Below are 15,787 nucleotides of genomic sequence, written 5' to 3'. Positions count from 1 at the left end.
TCCCTGCGGGGTAACTGAGTCGATGTTGCGGCAAATAGCACCAGGAGAGACATGACAAGGAAATAATGTCATGTTACAACCATGAATGAAGATTTCATTAAGGATTCAATACCATGCACAACATGCAAGATATTAATAAAAAGTGCACTTGTGAAACCACGGCATCTGGAGGCAGCCATTGCGTTCAAAATTACATCCAGGAATTATTGGTCAGTTATCTAGGCCAGGGGTTCCCAAAGTGGGGGTCGCGAGACCCCGAGTGGGGGCCGCGAGTTTATTACAAAATAAAAATTTAAAATTTAAAAAAAAAAGATTATTTGGGGATTTATTTTGGAATTATTATTAATAATAACGTGTGCATAGAAATGTTTCAGTGGCGGACTGGCCATCTGTAGAATTTCCCCGCAGCGAAGCTCCCCCCATTGACAATCCACTAGCGCAGTGTTTCTCAAACTTTTTCATACCAAGGACACTTAACCAATAAAAAAACACTCACGGACCACCTGACTCCACAAATATCCCAAACAATAGGCCTGCTTACCACTCCAACCGTACATAACAGCCTAATAATGACAGCTTAACCTTCTCTATATCGCCTCGTTCACACAATAAATCAACAATATAAATACAACTACAGATTACATAAGCATTTAGTTCAAATGCAATTTAAAATGCTCTCAGGTTTTACACCTCTTATGAAATGTAGACTACATTTATTACGGAGTTTATGTCCGAGCCAACAGACTCACAGATCGTTGGCTACTGAGAGAAATGCTAAATACACCGCATGTAGTACGACACAAACCTCCGCTGTGGATTTTCAAAACAAAATACAGTAAAACTATGGTCGCAGGCCCAAGTTTAATTCTCTGAGATCTAAGCCATATTTTCACATGTTAGGCTCGCCTGGGCTTTTTTTAACCTTGGTGACCATCGGGCTGGCCTGCATGGTCTGCCTACAAAACTAAAATAAATGTTGCTTTATGCATCCCCAACAACAGCCTCTGATCATCAACAGACTTCATGCAATGCTTCATTGGATGCATATATTAGATAATAATCTCTATCTCACTCCTAACACATCTAAATCTACTTTCAGCATGGATAAATGTTCATAAAATACATCCATTGTTTGTTCTATATGCTTCTTGAAATCCAAAAAAACACATCGTTTTCTAGAACAGATTACAAATCGCCTGAAAATGGTACTGTGTTGTGCTGGGCTATATCATGCAATCGAAAGTTAACCTTAGGCTTGGAGATATTCCCGCGAGAGTGCGAAAAACCCCGTTGACAGGGGTCGCCAGTCTCTGGCACTGTTATTTTGGGGGTCGCGGGCTGTAAAGTTTGGGAACCCCTGTCTTAAAGTGTGCCAAGACATTGGGCAAATGTGGGTTGCTTATTTCTCCTATGTCATTCTGTCAGTCATTACACAAAGCTGATAACCATTTTGTTTAAATGTTTATGTCTGTATGCCTGTTTAAAAGCCTCTTTATCACCTGATGACCAGTTGCACTAAGGAAGTCATCTCACTACTTTATAGGTCTGCTTTGAGAACATAGACTGGGAACTGTTTTCCAAGGGGGCAGAACACAGGAGGACATCTCTTCTGTCTTGGCACATATTGACTACCATACTGAGGCAGTTCTAACAAAACAAAACCATCAAGGTGTTTCCAAACTCAAAGCCATATTTGAACCAAAATGCATGGTCTCTCTCTAAGGTATAAAATCTTGCCTTCAGGACTGAAAGACCCCCAGGAATGGCCGAAAGGAACTCAAGCAGTGCATTAGAGAAGCTTAGCGCGGATACAAGCAGCAATTCAAGCATTATGGGGTGATTTAAAAAAAAAAAACTTGGATCATCCACTTCACTCTGCTTATAGATTATGGACTTCCTCACAAACAACCAGAAGATGTCCACACAACCACACACTCTTTACCCTCTTTCTGAACACAGGTGCACCACAGGGCTTTGTGCTCAGCCCAGTGGCTTTTCTGCCTAAAATAATCTCAAAAAGGCCAAACTTCCACAGTTATAATAATACTTTTAATAATGCCTTGTTTCACGTATCTTTATGCAGCTCACCAAGAAGAAACTTGAAATATGAGTGAACTTATATATGTTATAATTTAACAGTTTACTACTTTGTTCTGCCACTGCTGCACAACAATTTCCATTGAGAGAACATTATATCTTATCTTATTAGAACCATATTATAATATGTGTTATTAATAGCTAACAGCAACACTGACCTAACTGTCAGCTCCTTTGGGTGTCACTGACAGGGGCCCGTCTCGTAAATGTTCTGCTTGTATTGCGGTGCTTCTGCAGGTCACAGCATGGACATGCAATAAAATGACACACAGCCCATAATCCCCTCGTAACGACCACAAAACCAACAAGTGGAGACATATTGATGTATGCATAATATGCTAGGTGAGAGCAGGCCCCGGCAACAACCCCTGTGTGGAGAACATATTGAAAGGCACTCTGCCTGTGTAGATGCATAGCTTTTATTAGCCCCTGACAATAACTGTCAGCCAGCATTTCATATTCAAAGTAATGTGTATAATTACAGTTTTACGAGCAGCCTCTGAATACATTTAGACAGTGACTTTATTTCTGAATGTGATGCTGCTCCACATATTATCAATAGTTAATGTGCTCTCTGTCTTCCTCCGGATAGCCATATAGCAACAAGAGAGCCAAAGACTAAAGATAGAGAGAGGCACAAACCTACTAAGGATTGGTATAGAAGTTCACTACAGCAACTTGTTCGAAATGTAACACATGTAAAGCCTGTATTAACCAAGTGTTGTGTCCCGTCAAAAGTGTTGAGTCTAGTCATGTTTCATGTTTTTGTTTAGTCAATTTTTGTATTGTCTCCCACTTCCTGTTTTATTTTGACACTCACCTGTTATGTTCATTCCAGGTTCCTTGACTCCCTACCCTTGTGTGTTTCTCCCGCTCTCATCAGCACCAGCCCCGCCCCCTGATTGTTTCCACCTGTGTCTAGTTACCTCTTGTTTATATTCCCCAGTCTCCCCTTGTCTTGTGTCAGTTCGTCTTGTCCTGTCTCCATGCCAGTAGTCAGCGTGTCAGCGACTCAAGCCCAATTTATGCTCCAGAGGTCTTTAGTAAGTTCTGTTCCTCACCTTGTGAGCGATCTTCTTTTGTGCTTTTCTGAAACCGTTTTCACCTCGTGAAGAGTGTCGATCCTTATTTTGTACATCCTTTTTGGAATAAAGTACTTTTTTGCATACCATACCTTTGTCTCTCGGGTCGTGCATTTGAGTTCAGTTCCTTGTGATTCCAAGTTCGTGACACCAAGTTCACAATATAATCCTTATGCCAGTATTTTGGGAAGTACGTATTGTTTTTCTAAATGTTCACTCGTCGAATATTAGTAGGTGTGAGAGCAGCCGTCACAACCAAGCCAGGCTTATTAGTTTGTACAAAGTACAACAATAGTGCAATAGAGTGGTGAAGGAGTGTGTCCTTAAATCCACAAACTAGAGTTTCTAGTTCCCTCGTCTCAAACTCATGACGCTGGATTCCTGAAGATATTATCCTGTATGATAAGTAATATGCATTTGTCAAAGATCCTATTTTCTGAAATATATGTTTAAATATGGAAACATACCTATGTTTGTTTGTCAAGAGACCTTTGGCTGCTAACTTCTGAGTCGGCCTACAAAAATAAATCATCACTGCACCGCTCAATTGTGAAGGCAAGGCAAGTTTATTTATATAGCACACAAAGCAATTCAAAAAATATTTCTCCGGAAGTTTTTGTCTTTACTGTAGGGTATTTTTATTATTTGTACAGCACTTTGGCTCGACCAAAAATCGTTTATAAATAAAACTTGATTTGATTTGAATAGCATTTAAGAAACATATTATGAAATGATATCTAAAAACACTCATTTAAAAGTAATGATATAAAATGAATTTAAAAACACTCATTTAAAAGCAAAGATACTTGAATTACAGTTACAGTGCAGTGTGAGATACACACATCTGAACGAACTCCCCTTTGGAAAATTATAATCTGACCCCATGGTACCTTTTTAGTTTTCGCCAAAACTATTCCTCTTTTTTATTTTTAAATGCACATAGTTAAGTTTAAGTTGTCTTTTCTAGGACTTTTTTGGTGTCCTCCGTGAACCAGGGTCTTGAAACCAAAACGGCACACGTAGGGGACTTTAACCACCTACGAGGGGACTTTAACCACCTACGAGGGGACTTTAACCACAATAATGACTTTAACTACCTTTGGGGGGAGGCAATTCAAAGTGCTTTACAAAAATGAAAGACATTAAGAAAATGGCATTAAAAAGCAAAGATAATAAAAGTTACAGTGCAGTGTAAGATATGAATATATCAATTAAAAGCAGCGGCAAAAAGAAAAGTCTTCAGCCTGGATTTAAAAGTAGTCAGAGTTGCAGCGGACCTGCATGTTTCTGGTAGTTTGTTCCAGATATTTGGAGCATAATAACTGAACGCTGCTTTACCATGTTTAGTTCTGACTCTGGAGACAGAAAGCTGACCAGTCCCTGAAGACCTGAGAGATCTGGATGGTTCATAATTTAGCAGTAGGTCAGAAATGTATTTTGGGCCTAAACCATTCAAAGCTTTATAAACCAGCAGCAGTATTTTGAAATCAATTATTTGACATACAGGAAGCCAGTGTAAAGACTTCAGAACAGGAGTGATGTGATCCACTTTCTTAGTGTTAGTGAGGACTCGAGCAGCGGCATTATGAATTAGCTGCAGCTTTCTAATAGCTTTTTTAGTGAGACCTGTGAAGACATTACAGTAGTCGAGTCTACTGAAGATAAAAGCATGGTTTTTCCAAATCCTGCTGTGACATTAGTCTTTTAATCCTATATATATTCTTTAGGTGATAGTAGGCTGATTTAGTAACTGTTTTAATGTGACTGTTGCACCAGTCTCCTGGTGAAATGGTTATGTAAATGTGTGTGTCATCCGCATAGCTATGGTAACTTATTTTGTTGTTTTTCAATATCTGAGCCAGTGGTAGCATGTAGATGTTAAAGAGAAGAGGCCCCAAGATGGAGCCTTGAGGAACCCCACATGTCATATTTGTCAACTCAGATGTGTATTTACCTATAGTCCTTTAAGTAGGTCCCACCCAGTTTTCCAGTTGGTCTAGTAATATATTGAGGCCCACAGTGTCAAACGCAGCACTGAGATCTAATAATACTAACATTGAAGTTCTGCCACTGTCTGTGTTTAAGTGGATGTCATTAAAGACCTTTACAAGAGCAGTCTCAGTGCTGTGGTTTGGTCGAAAGCCTGACTGGAACACATCGAAACAGTTATTTAAATGCAAGAAATTACTCGACTGTTGAAAAACTACTTTTTCAATGATATTACCTAGAAATGGCAGGTTTGATATTGGCCTGTAATTGTTCATTACTGAAGCATCTAGATTATTCTTTTTTAAGAGCGGTGTAATGACTGCAGTTTTCAGGGCCTGTGGAAAAACACCTGAGTGAAGAGACTTGTTTACTATATGAAGTAGATCTGAGGTATTAGGTGGACACAGGGACAACACATTTGCTGTACCTGATTCAGAGGCACTGACTGCTTGTCTAATTTTCTGAATTTTGTCAGTGAAGAAGTAGGCAAATTCATTGCAGGCCCTGGTGGATAGAAATTCAGAGGCTACTGCCACTGGGGGGTTTGTTAGTCTGTCGACGGTAGCAAACAAGGCACGTGCGTTGTTTTTGGCAATGATGTCAGAGAAGAAAGACTGTCGTGCAATTTTCAATTCCAAATTATAAAAGCCAAGTCTCTCTTTATAGATTTCAAAATGAACCTGGAGATTTGTTTTTCGCCACCTGCGTTCAGCTTTTCGACACTCTCTTTTTTCTGTTTTCACGGTCATGGCATCCATGGAGATATTTTCTTGCCAGTCACTTCCTTTACCTTAGTTGGAGCAATGGCATCTATAATCTTTTTGATTTTTGAATTAAAATGATCTACTAGCTCATTTACTGAGATGTTAGCAGGGGCAAGTGTGGAAGAAAATTCTGAGTAAACATTTCCCTAGTGTTTTCAGTTAAATATCGCTTTGTGGTTACCTCTTCTTGAACATTTTTGTGAACAGAAATAGAGCTCTCAAAGAAAACACAGGAATGATCAGAGAGTGCAACATCAGTCACCACAACCGTAGAGATATTTAGACCCTTTGAGATAATTAAATCCAGAGTGTGCCCCTTATTGTGCGTGGGCTCCGTCACATGCTGAGTCAGTCCATAGTTATCAAGAACACAAAACAGTTCTTTCGCCCCTCTGTCCTGGGGGTTGTCAACATGGATGTTAAAATCACCAACAATGACTAGACCAGGGGTACTCAAATACAAATCTTAAAGGTCCAAAAAAAATGTTTCAATAAGACAAAGGTCCGTTTATTACGGTCATTCAAACTTTTAAACAATTGCAACAAGATTCTTAACACGAGGTTGCAAAAACAAAAATAATCTGTATGCAGCAGTTTTCATTGTTATTGTGTCTGTGCTTGATCCCTCAGAGTCGCAGTGTGAGAGCTGCACAGTTATGAATAAAGGCAGCTGCACCCTCTTTCATTCAGCATTCCCATTATTGCTTTATAAATGTCTTGCCCCCTTGTGTGCCCACTGAGGTTCGTCAGGCCCAACACATCTTCAACAAACTCCCCCTTTGCCTCATCATAAAAACTCACAAACACCAGCAACTGAGCATTGTCAGTGGTGTCAGTGGACTCATCCACAGCTAAGGAAATGCACTGTGCATTTTTTATTCCATCACAAAGCTGATTAATCAAATCACCAGCCAGTATTTATGTTCTTCTGGTTGCTGTGGAATCTGAGAGGGGGATTTGCTTGATTTGACCTGTTATTTCCTCTTTTTGTTTGCCTTCAAACATGGTCTCCATCACTTCAGTCATGCATTCTTTTATACTTCAGTTATTATCCAGTGGAATGCCCTTACCTACTGGCCTAGTTAAATCAAAGTGGTTACTTTCTGTTGGCTGGGCAGTGTAGTTTTACACACCGTCTTATTTGACTTTCTCAGGACTTAAAACTGTTTTTTGGGGGCAGACCCCCACAAAGAAAAAAATATATTTACACATGTAAGGTCATCATCTTAACAGTTTTGTATGCTCATCCGTGAGCAGAGCATCAAGTTGACATGTCTATTAGCTGAATGCGGCGATTACCATTTTGTTCAGCAAAACGCCTCACAAACTTATTAAGATCAACAGCTTTAGTGCGTTTTGATTCAATGCTGAGTACAGCCAAACTTGACAGTCTCTTCTCTGTCATTGTAGACCGCAAATACCTCATTCCTTCAGTACTGCTTCTCGTTTTGCGCCGTCCCGTTCAAATTAAATCGCCGCCAATCATATTTCCACGCTCGCGCCAGGGACGGGGGAGGGGTTACAAGACGTGCATCTTGTGCTGCATTCACTTGCACTCGGACATTAGAGACTTTCTCTCATAAATGTCAGATGAGCCACAACTTTTCTTTCAAAACAAAGCTGCCAACTGGGGTGGCAGCTGGGGTGGCAAGGCCTATTTTTAGGGTGGCAGTTGCCACCCCATGCCACCCCGGTAGGTGAAACTAGGCTACTAGCTACAGTACAGATGCAACTAGATGAGCTGTTAACTCTCGCTCTGACTTTTTTTTTTTTAAACTCTCTCTCTGACTCAGACAGGTTGAAAGAGACGACACGACACACGCATTTTTCCCACCCGCATTCTGCGAAGACCCGCCCTACTGTGCCTCTTATTCGCAGACTGTTGGTGGTGACATGCAGAGCGCTGTATGCAGCGGACATAGCGGAGAATTTTGATTCGTTGCGTTGTGGCGATGTCTCGCAGATAACACAGATAATACATATAATACATATGAAAAGTATAATTTGCTCAGAGTCCAGAGACAGTTGTTGTTCGGTCCGGATCCGGACCAGAGTCCGGACTTTGAGGATGCCTGGACTAGACGGTCAAAGTCAATACACACTATAGACAGCAGTTCAGTAAAGTCATCAGAAAAGCTTGCACAGTATTTGGGTGGTCTATAGATATTTAGGAACAGAGCTCGAGAGGAGCATTTCAGCTGAAGGGCCACATATTCAAAAGAAGCAAAGTCCCCATAAGATGTCTTCCTGCATTGAAGGGAATCATTGAACAAAATAGCAACTCCACCTCCTTTCTTATGCATTCTTTCCTGATTCATAAAACTAAAGTTGGGAGGGGTTGATTCGATAAGAACAGCTGCACTGTTATTTTGTTCAATCCAAGTTTCCGTTAAAAACATAAAATCGAGATGCTCAGTGATAAAATCATTGATTCAAAACGTTTTTCCTGCCAAAGACCTGACATTTAATAAAGCTAGTTTAAGTTTGTTAAATATATTATCAGTCAGATCTTTTGTGACAAGCTGTGGCTGACATGGAGTCACTGCTACATTTGATAAACTCACACAAACGTTTGAGCACTTCCTGTTTCTAAGCTGATTCACCGATCTCAATCTATTACCTATCAACACAGATATCGGCAAAGCTACAGGCAGGCAGGGCCCCGGCATGTCCTGGAAAGAGTTGAGAGTGCCATACGCCCTTGAGCCTGGACCCAGCACATATCAGTAAGAGTTTGCTGCGTTTTCGACACACACATTCTTATCAGGCTTCGGTGACCGCAGATGGTGTCTTGAAGGGGGGGGAGGTGGTTGACGTAGGCACGGTGATGAAGACGGGGGAGATGGTGCGCGTCTATGTGGGCATCGTTGAGGGGAGGGGGTAAAGGACATGCTGCCAACCCTGCGTATCGCCTTAATGCGGTCATTGAACTCCAGGAAGGAATTGGTGCCATCCTGTATCTCCTTCATGTGTTCAGCGATCTCCAGGAGGGTGGGCGAGGGTGAGTAGAGAGAGCTGTGGGGTGAAGGAAGAGTATCCTCAAAGGTGATAGGGGGGGTAAAGGGCGGTGGAGACTCCTCCATTTGTCTCATAGGTTTCCCATGAAGCATTACATAATTGTGGGTTAAGGTTAACATTATTGTAGCTCGCCATTAAAAAACAAAACAAAAATGGTATCCTGACATGCTAAATACAGCGGTAAGTACACTCAATAAGTGTCTTTTGGCCATGGTTTGTGGTGCCCCTCACCGTCAATTTTGCCCCTTCTGCCATCGCCAATTTGCCACGTTGAATCAGCTGTCAGCAAAATAAATGACTCTGATTGGCTGTTATAAATCAGACAAACAACTGAAAATAAATGCTAATGTCTATCTCATCTATTCATTCGTATACACAGATATTTTCACTACGCCAGCTCATCTGGAATAATAGTAAGTGGTGAGTACGATTGGTGTCAAAATGGTCGGCAGAAGCTTCTTTTTTTATGTGCGTATCATTACATCAGCTTGTAGATCATTCCTGGATTTCCCTTTCTGAATGACAAATAAAGACTACTGCCGCCTGCTGTCATTTTCTTGAACACCTTTTCTCTTTTCTCAATCAGCTCATAATGTAGGAAAACTTTGAGGAGCATAGTGGAAAAGCTACAATTTTTATTTGTATACAGCATGTTTTATTTTGACAATTAATTCGATTAAGTTCCAGGCTATTTATTTTATGTAGCTCAATAAGTGTTGTTGTGTACACCACAACAACTTTGTCTGAGTTGTATAGTCATGTCTGGTTAACTCAGGTAAGGTTACACTGACAAAGGCTCTGTAATTGATAATCTACGGTGGCCCTGAGAGCTCATAAAACTTCAAGTCATCCGGCATACACGCATGTCTCATCATTGTCCCCTTTGCATCTGCTCCAGCTTGTTTTCATCCTTTCTTTACATGCTTAGGGAAGCAACATGTCATTTACAGAAAGGGGTGATACGGCTTACACTCTTTAAGGTATTCACTCTGCTCCTTGCTTATATTTAACTCATTACTTTTCCTTAATGCATGCAGATTTGCTTTCTGCCTGACTGAGTGAGCCCCCCCCCCCTCACTGTCTTTCTCTGCTGTTTCCCTTTATACCAATCATTTCAAATTTGAATAATGTTGATATAACAACAGTAGGAAGTGGATCCTCTTTTCAACTCAGTGTGTGTTTGTGTGTGTGTGTTTGTGAATACAAGGGGAACCTCTCATTTCCCATTCATCATGGTCCTGACAGCTCTTTGTAGTGGGGGCCCTACCTCCTCATATCCAGCAGTGGGAGAGGGTAATCATGGGTGTCATTCAATCATTCCGAAACAGAAACACACACACACATACACATACACACACACACACACACACACACACACACACACACACACACACACACACAGATACAAGCACACATCCCTTTGATCTAATTACACACCTGACCTTTAGTTGAGATGATTTCGCTCATGGGCCCACACACACACACACACACACACACACACACCTTTACACACAAGCTCTACTCTACAGATCTTCAAGGATTGGGTCTGAATTTGCTCTGGTGTATCATGTTGCATACATAAACACGGTAATAGGAAATTAAAATGTAAAATAAGAGATAATATGGACAACAACTATTACAAAATATATTTTGGGGGGCTTGTTAAAATAAAATAAATAAAAAGAATCCCGCCAAAAAAGAATGAATAACATTAAAAATGAAAATGACTGTAAAGAAATACTTACATTATATTTGAAAAATGTCAGAGGAATGGCTCTGCGTTAACAGTGTGGAATACGATGAAGAAGTTGTAGAAAACAGATACAGTATTCAATCCAAAAATGTTCATTAATGTAATGCATACTTTAATGTAATGCATTATGAGAAAAAAGTCTGTTACTGTGGGATAAACAAAAAAACCCTCGGGTCTCAATGTGGCAATGCAGGCCGGTTTGCCCGTCTGCTCTAAAAACAGCAACATTCAGCTTTTTTGTTGCATCTCAGGTCTAGGCAGTGAGTGCAGTCATGGGAGGCAGAGCCGGAACTGTCATACTTCAATGAAGATAGCTGTTAAGAAAAGTAAAAAAACAAAAAGAAAATACAATAAAATGAATCCATAAACATCTATCCTCATTTCTGTATGATTCCAATCCGTTTTTAAAGTCAAAGTCGGCAGATGCAGAGCTCTGTTGCAAACACAGAGAGAGATGACAGCTCTCCTCTTATTGTGCAACCCTTTCTGAAACTGAATGGAGCGCGGGCAAAAAGCACGTGCCTGTTACTATCATTGTACTGCAATGAGAGGAGAGGCAGGGACCAGCTCAGCCTCATCTCTGAAACTGTATGGAGCACGGGTATAAAGCACATCTCTCTGTATTCAAACCAATGCATGTTGTCGCCTTCCATAGTCCAGGTAAACTTATTTCACTTCAAAAGATATTAAGGCTCACTGGTCCCGTCATAAGAATGCAATGAAAAAGCTCCCGGGGAGGCAGCGATTACTTCTGCCTCGCTGAGGGGCGTGTCCTGAGGCCACGTAACTGACGCTAGCTGTGATTCACGTTAGCTAGCGCTAGCAGAAAGACGAGAGACTTCTAAAACTAAGACAAAATAAAGAGTACTCCTTCTACACTGAAAGCTTTGTCCATGGGGGTTGAGTTGAAGTTCCTTACTTATTATCTTCAGTGCTTAAACCTTTCACTTGATACCATATTTTCCGATAAAGTAGTTCATATAATTTGTTCTGATGTTTTAGGCATCATTGGATCTTAATGTTAGCAACCAAACAACATCAACTATGCAGAACAAAGGAACAGGACTTCACTTCAGACACCTGAAAGAAATCCATCCCACTCAAAACTTGAGAAAATATATACAGTATAGACAAATAAGTTTAGAATCATTTCAGATTCTCCCCAGGACTGTAAGGTCTACAGGAAATGGTGCAATCAACAAGAGAAACAGATACACAAATATATAGAGAAATAAACAAGACATAGGAATAAGGGAAGCTGACAGGAACACAGCTGAGCATGCAGATCGGAAAATAAAGGAAGGAGAAAATGTAAGAGAAAGACGGAACAAAGTGTGTGAGTTTGGAAGAAGATGATGCTGATGAGAGCCTCGACAGCCTCCGTAATAAAACATGCTAAGTGCAAGCCACCAGATTTACGGGGCCTTTACACCACAGCCGAATGTGCCATCATTTTCTCTTCCAAAACGTTAACGTCGCACGGGAAAGCCATAAATACATCACCATGCTAATGTAAGGGTCCGCAATGGAGAAACCCCTCCATTGTTCTCTCCTGGGGCTAAAAAATGCTCCTGGAATAATGTGCATTTTTATGAACATGTGGGAAGAGGATGTTCATGATGGCGTTCTGGAGCCTCTGCTCCCACAATGATAGTCAGATGTAAAACACACAACAAACAAATGAGTGAGAGCAAATGGGCTTTTCTGAAGATCTGTCATTCTAGTGGCTCCGCATAACAAGCAGTGATAGTCAGCCTCTGCCTAATAATGGCTTGGAAATGTATCTTATTATGCATAATATGCACACTTCAGCAGAAATATGTTTGTTGTTGGGCTTGGTGCTGGAATTTGTCATTTGTCTTCATCTGCAGCGCTGCACCAACACAATGTAAAGCTTCGTAAGAAAGGGGGAACAAGGAAAACTCATCTACAAACCATTTTATATTAAGTTTCCACAATGTATAACCAAGGTTTTACGCTACAACTCAAAGAAATGGATACACAAGTTGCACAAAATAGGGCAACACCATTGAACTGAACTGGAGGGCCACTTTTGCATTGTTACATTTTGCCAGAAATATTACGGTGTGTTGCACTTACCACAGATATAATCACAAAGGGTTATATTGCAGTTTGCTCAACATAACAATCAAACACGACAGCCAATAGAAGGAAGGTTCATGTCACCCATACCCAAATCTAATATGAAACAGAAAACAGTCATTTACAGAGCCATGGTCAGCTGGAATTCATTGTTGGTCCATATTTTTCAGGAAAATTCCCACGTACTTTTCAAAAGTTTGCTTAAAAAACCTCTCCGTATTATAAAGTATAATTGAACTTTGGCTGTGGGTATGTACAACTGATTGTATTATACATGTTTGGCTTAATGATGGATATAATAGGATAATCATTTCTGTTTTCACTTCATATTGAATTGAATTGCATGAAATGAGCTGTTTTTGTGTGTTTGTTTGATTGTGTGTGTGAGGATCCCATGAAGAATAGCCAATGCTCACGCTAATGGGGATCCTAATAAAGAATACGAATACACAATGACACTATGCTATCAATTAGCATGAAAAGCAAAGTATAAGCATATACAAATATGACAATAGTTTGCAGTGATGAGAGAAAAACACACACACAAAAAAAAAGAGAAAGCAATACCAACAACTAAAGTAATCCGTCAACAAAATCGTCTATTATTGAAGACACCAGGAAGGCCAAACAATTTAAGGACAATTTGTTATATTTGCGTATGTATTCTCAGCATGTAAAAAAAAATGGCAACCATTAAGAAGTACAAACCTCGAGCACGGTGTCGATGCTGACAAGCGAACGGCGTGAGAAATGAAACAGACAGGTTTTTTAATTTCTGCCGGCATGCCGGCGGAGGCCTTTCGCACAGGTAATACATGGCAACAATTACACAGCGTCTCATAATGAGAGGTGTAAGGGAAGACAATGGCTAATAAGCGAGAGAGGGCCATTCGGCACTTCCCAGGGAGCTAATGAAAGCTTTAATTAAGTGTCAAACAGTAGCGAGAGTGTGGAGGAAGAGGGGAGCGCTGCTGGGCCCCATACTGGGTGTTTCCTCAAAGTCATCTGAGACCAGGGCTCAAACTGACGGCTGCACTGCTGAGCACCGGCAAGAACACCTTCACACACACAAACACGCACAGACTGACTCCATACACTGAAAACAGTATAGAAATGAAGAAATATACCATGTTTGGATGCTATCATGCAAAATGCACGTTTTGATGTCTTTTATACATAAATATGTGTCCACGGTGTAACCCTCTCTCTTTTCCTCCATACCCAAATCTCTAAAAACGGGGGTACAACGGAGCTGATCCAGATTTGCGTCCGATATGACGTAAATGACGTACAGCTAACCTGTACTGGAGAGAGCATGTGTAAAAAAGCAGGAAATAAAAAAAGGAACTCACCTTGTGGTAAACCAGCAAGAGAAAGAGCATTTGAGCTCCATACTGTTTCAGAAATAATCCTTGATGTGGTTTAGAACAGGATGGCGTTTAATCACGGCAGAATTAATTTCTCTAACAGGCCTGAAATAGAGGGATATGAGGGATGTCTAAAATGCATGATCTGTTTGGTATTTTGAGCAAAACACATCATAGACATGTTTTGATATATTTGTATATATCTGAGACCCATAATATATGCCTAAAAATAGCATAATGGTAACCTTTAACCTTTAATAACCTTTAAGAGGCCTCACTTGTCTACACTGAAAAGACGGTGCATGACACTTTCTAAGCAAACTTTGGGATAAAAAAAAAAAAAGAATTGATGGGAGAATGTTCAATCACACACAGATACTATGGCCCCTGCATTCCAAGCCCCCAGGAAGTGTTCCTGCATTAACGCCAAACGGCAATATTACAACTCCCATCCAACATTGTTTTCCCCGTCGACTTACGAAAGACACGCCTGTAAATCAAAGGATAACTTTTTTTACAAAAATCTACTTCCAGGACAAACATTTGAATAGCCCTTATTCAAATTGTAGGGCCAAAATGTTGTAAAATGCACTTTTAGTTTTATGAGCAGAGACCGAATGTGACACAGGGGAAATTGACATTGTTACAGCAAAAGTGAAGATAGAGAAAAAATAAATACAAATATAACACTATTAGATAAAAGCTATAAAATAAGATAACATTTTAAAAATGTAAAAGTTATTCAAATATACAAGTTACATTCGAAGTAATTTGAAAAATTGCACATACGTCTTATTGCACAACAGTGGTATCTTAGTTCTCTTCATTCTGTACATTAATGATGGAATGCACACGATGGAGAAATAAAAAAACGCTGACACTGATGGCAGAAGCACAGAAAGTTTAAAAACAATGTAAATGTTTAAGCTGTTCTGTCGTCGTTTGCCATGATCATCTTCCTGCAGACATTAAAAATGCATAACACTAAGGGGCTTTTTACTGACTATTCATCAGAAACTTTGGGCGTTAAGTGAAGCTTACTCCGGTTTGGCACATTTTGTGATTTATAAAGTGAAACTTAGCTGGATGTGTGTATCAGAATACTTTTGTTCGGAAGTCTGTGTTTTATTTAAACTTGACGTGAATCCGACGCACAGATTTATTAAAAAAGGCTCCTTGTGACAGCACTATCATGACGTTTTCTCAGAGCTGAGTGGTGGTGGTGGAAGAGAACACTAAAGAAAAGCAGCAAGGAGACTGCACTTCAATATTCAAGTTTTGTTTTCTTTCTTGCAGCATTTTAATGATCTGTGGTCATCTAAACTCATTTAGGTCGACCAGTGAGGAGGACATTGCAGTCGTCTAATGGACCAAAAGTGTACAAATGTTTCAACATGTGTTAACCCTGCATCCAACCCCATTCAATACAGGATGATGTCAGGATCTCTCAGGTGTTTCCTGTTATAACCACTGCAGAGCAACAAGCCATATGTAAAAGAGGCATATTTTCACTACCAACGCAAAAGGTATTATTAATATAAAAATGGAGTTAACATACTTCTGACCCTGTCGCTGATCTGTCAGAGTGTTTCTCCACAGACATGTATGACCGTG

The sequence above is a fragment of the Trematomus bernacchii genome, unplaced genomic scaffold, assembly GCF_902827165.1.
Source record: "Trematomus bernacchii unplaced genomic scaffold, fTreBer1.1, whole genome shotgun sequence".
Classification (NCBI taxonomy): domain Eukaryota; kingdom Metazoa; phylum Chordata; class Actinopteri; order Perciformes; family Nototheniidae; genus Trematomus; species Trematomus bernacchii.
This window is presented reverse-complemented; position numbering follows the sequence as displayed.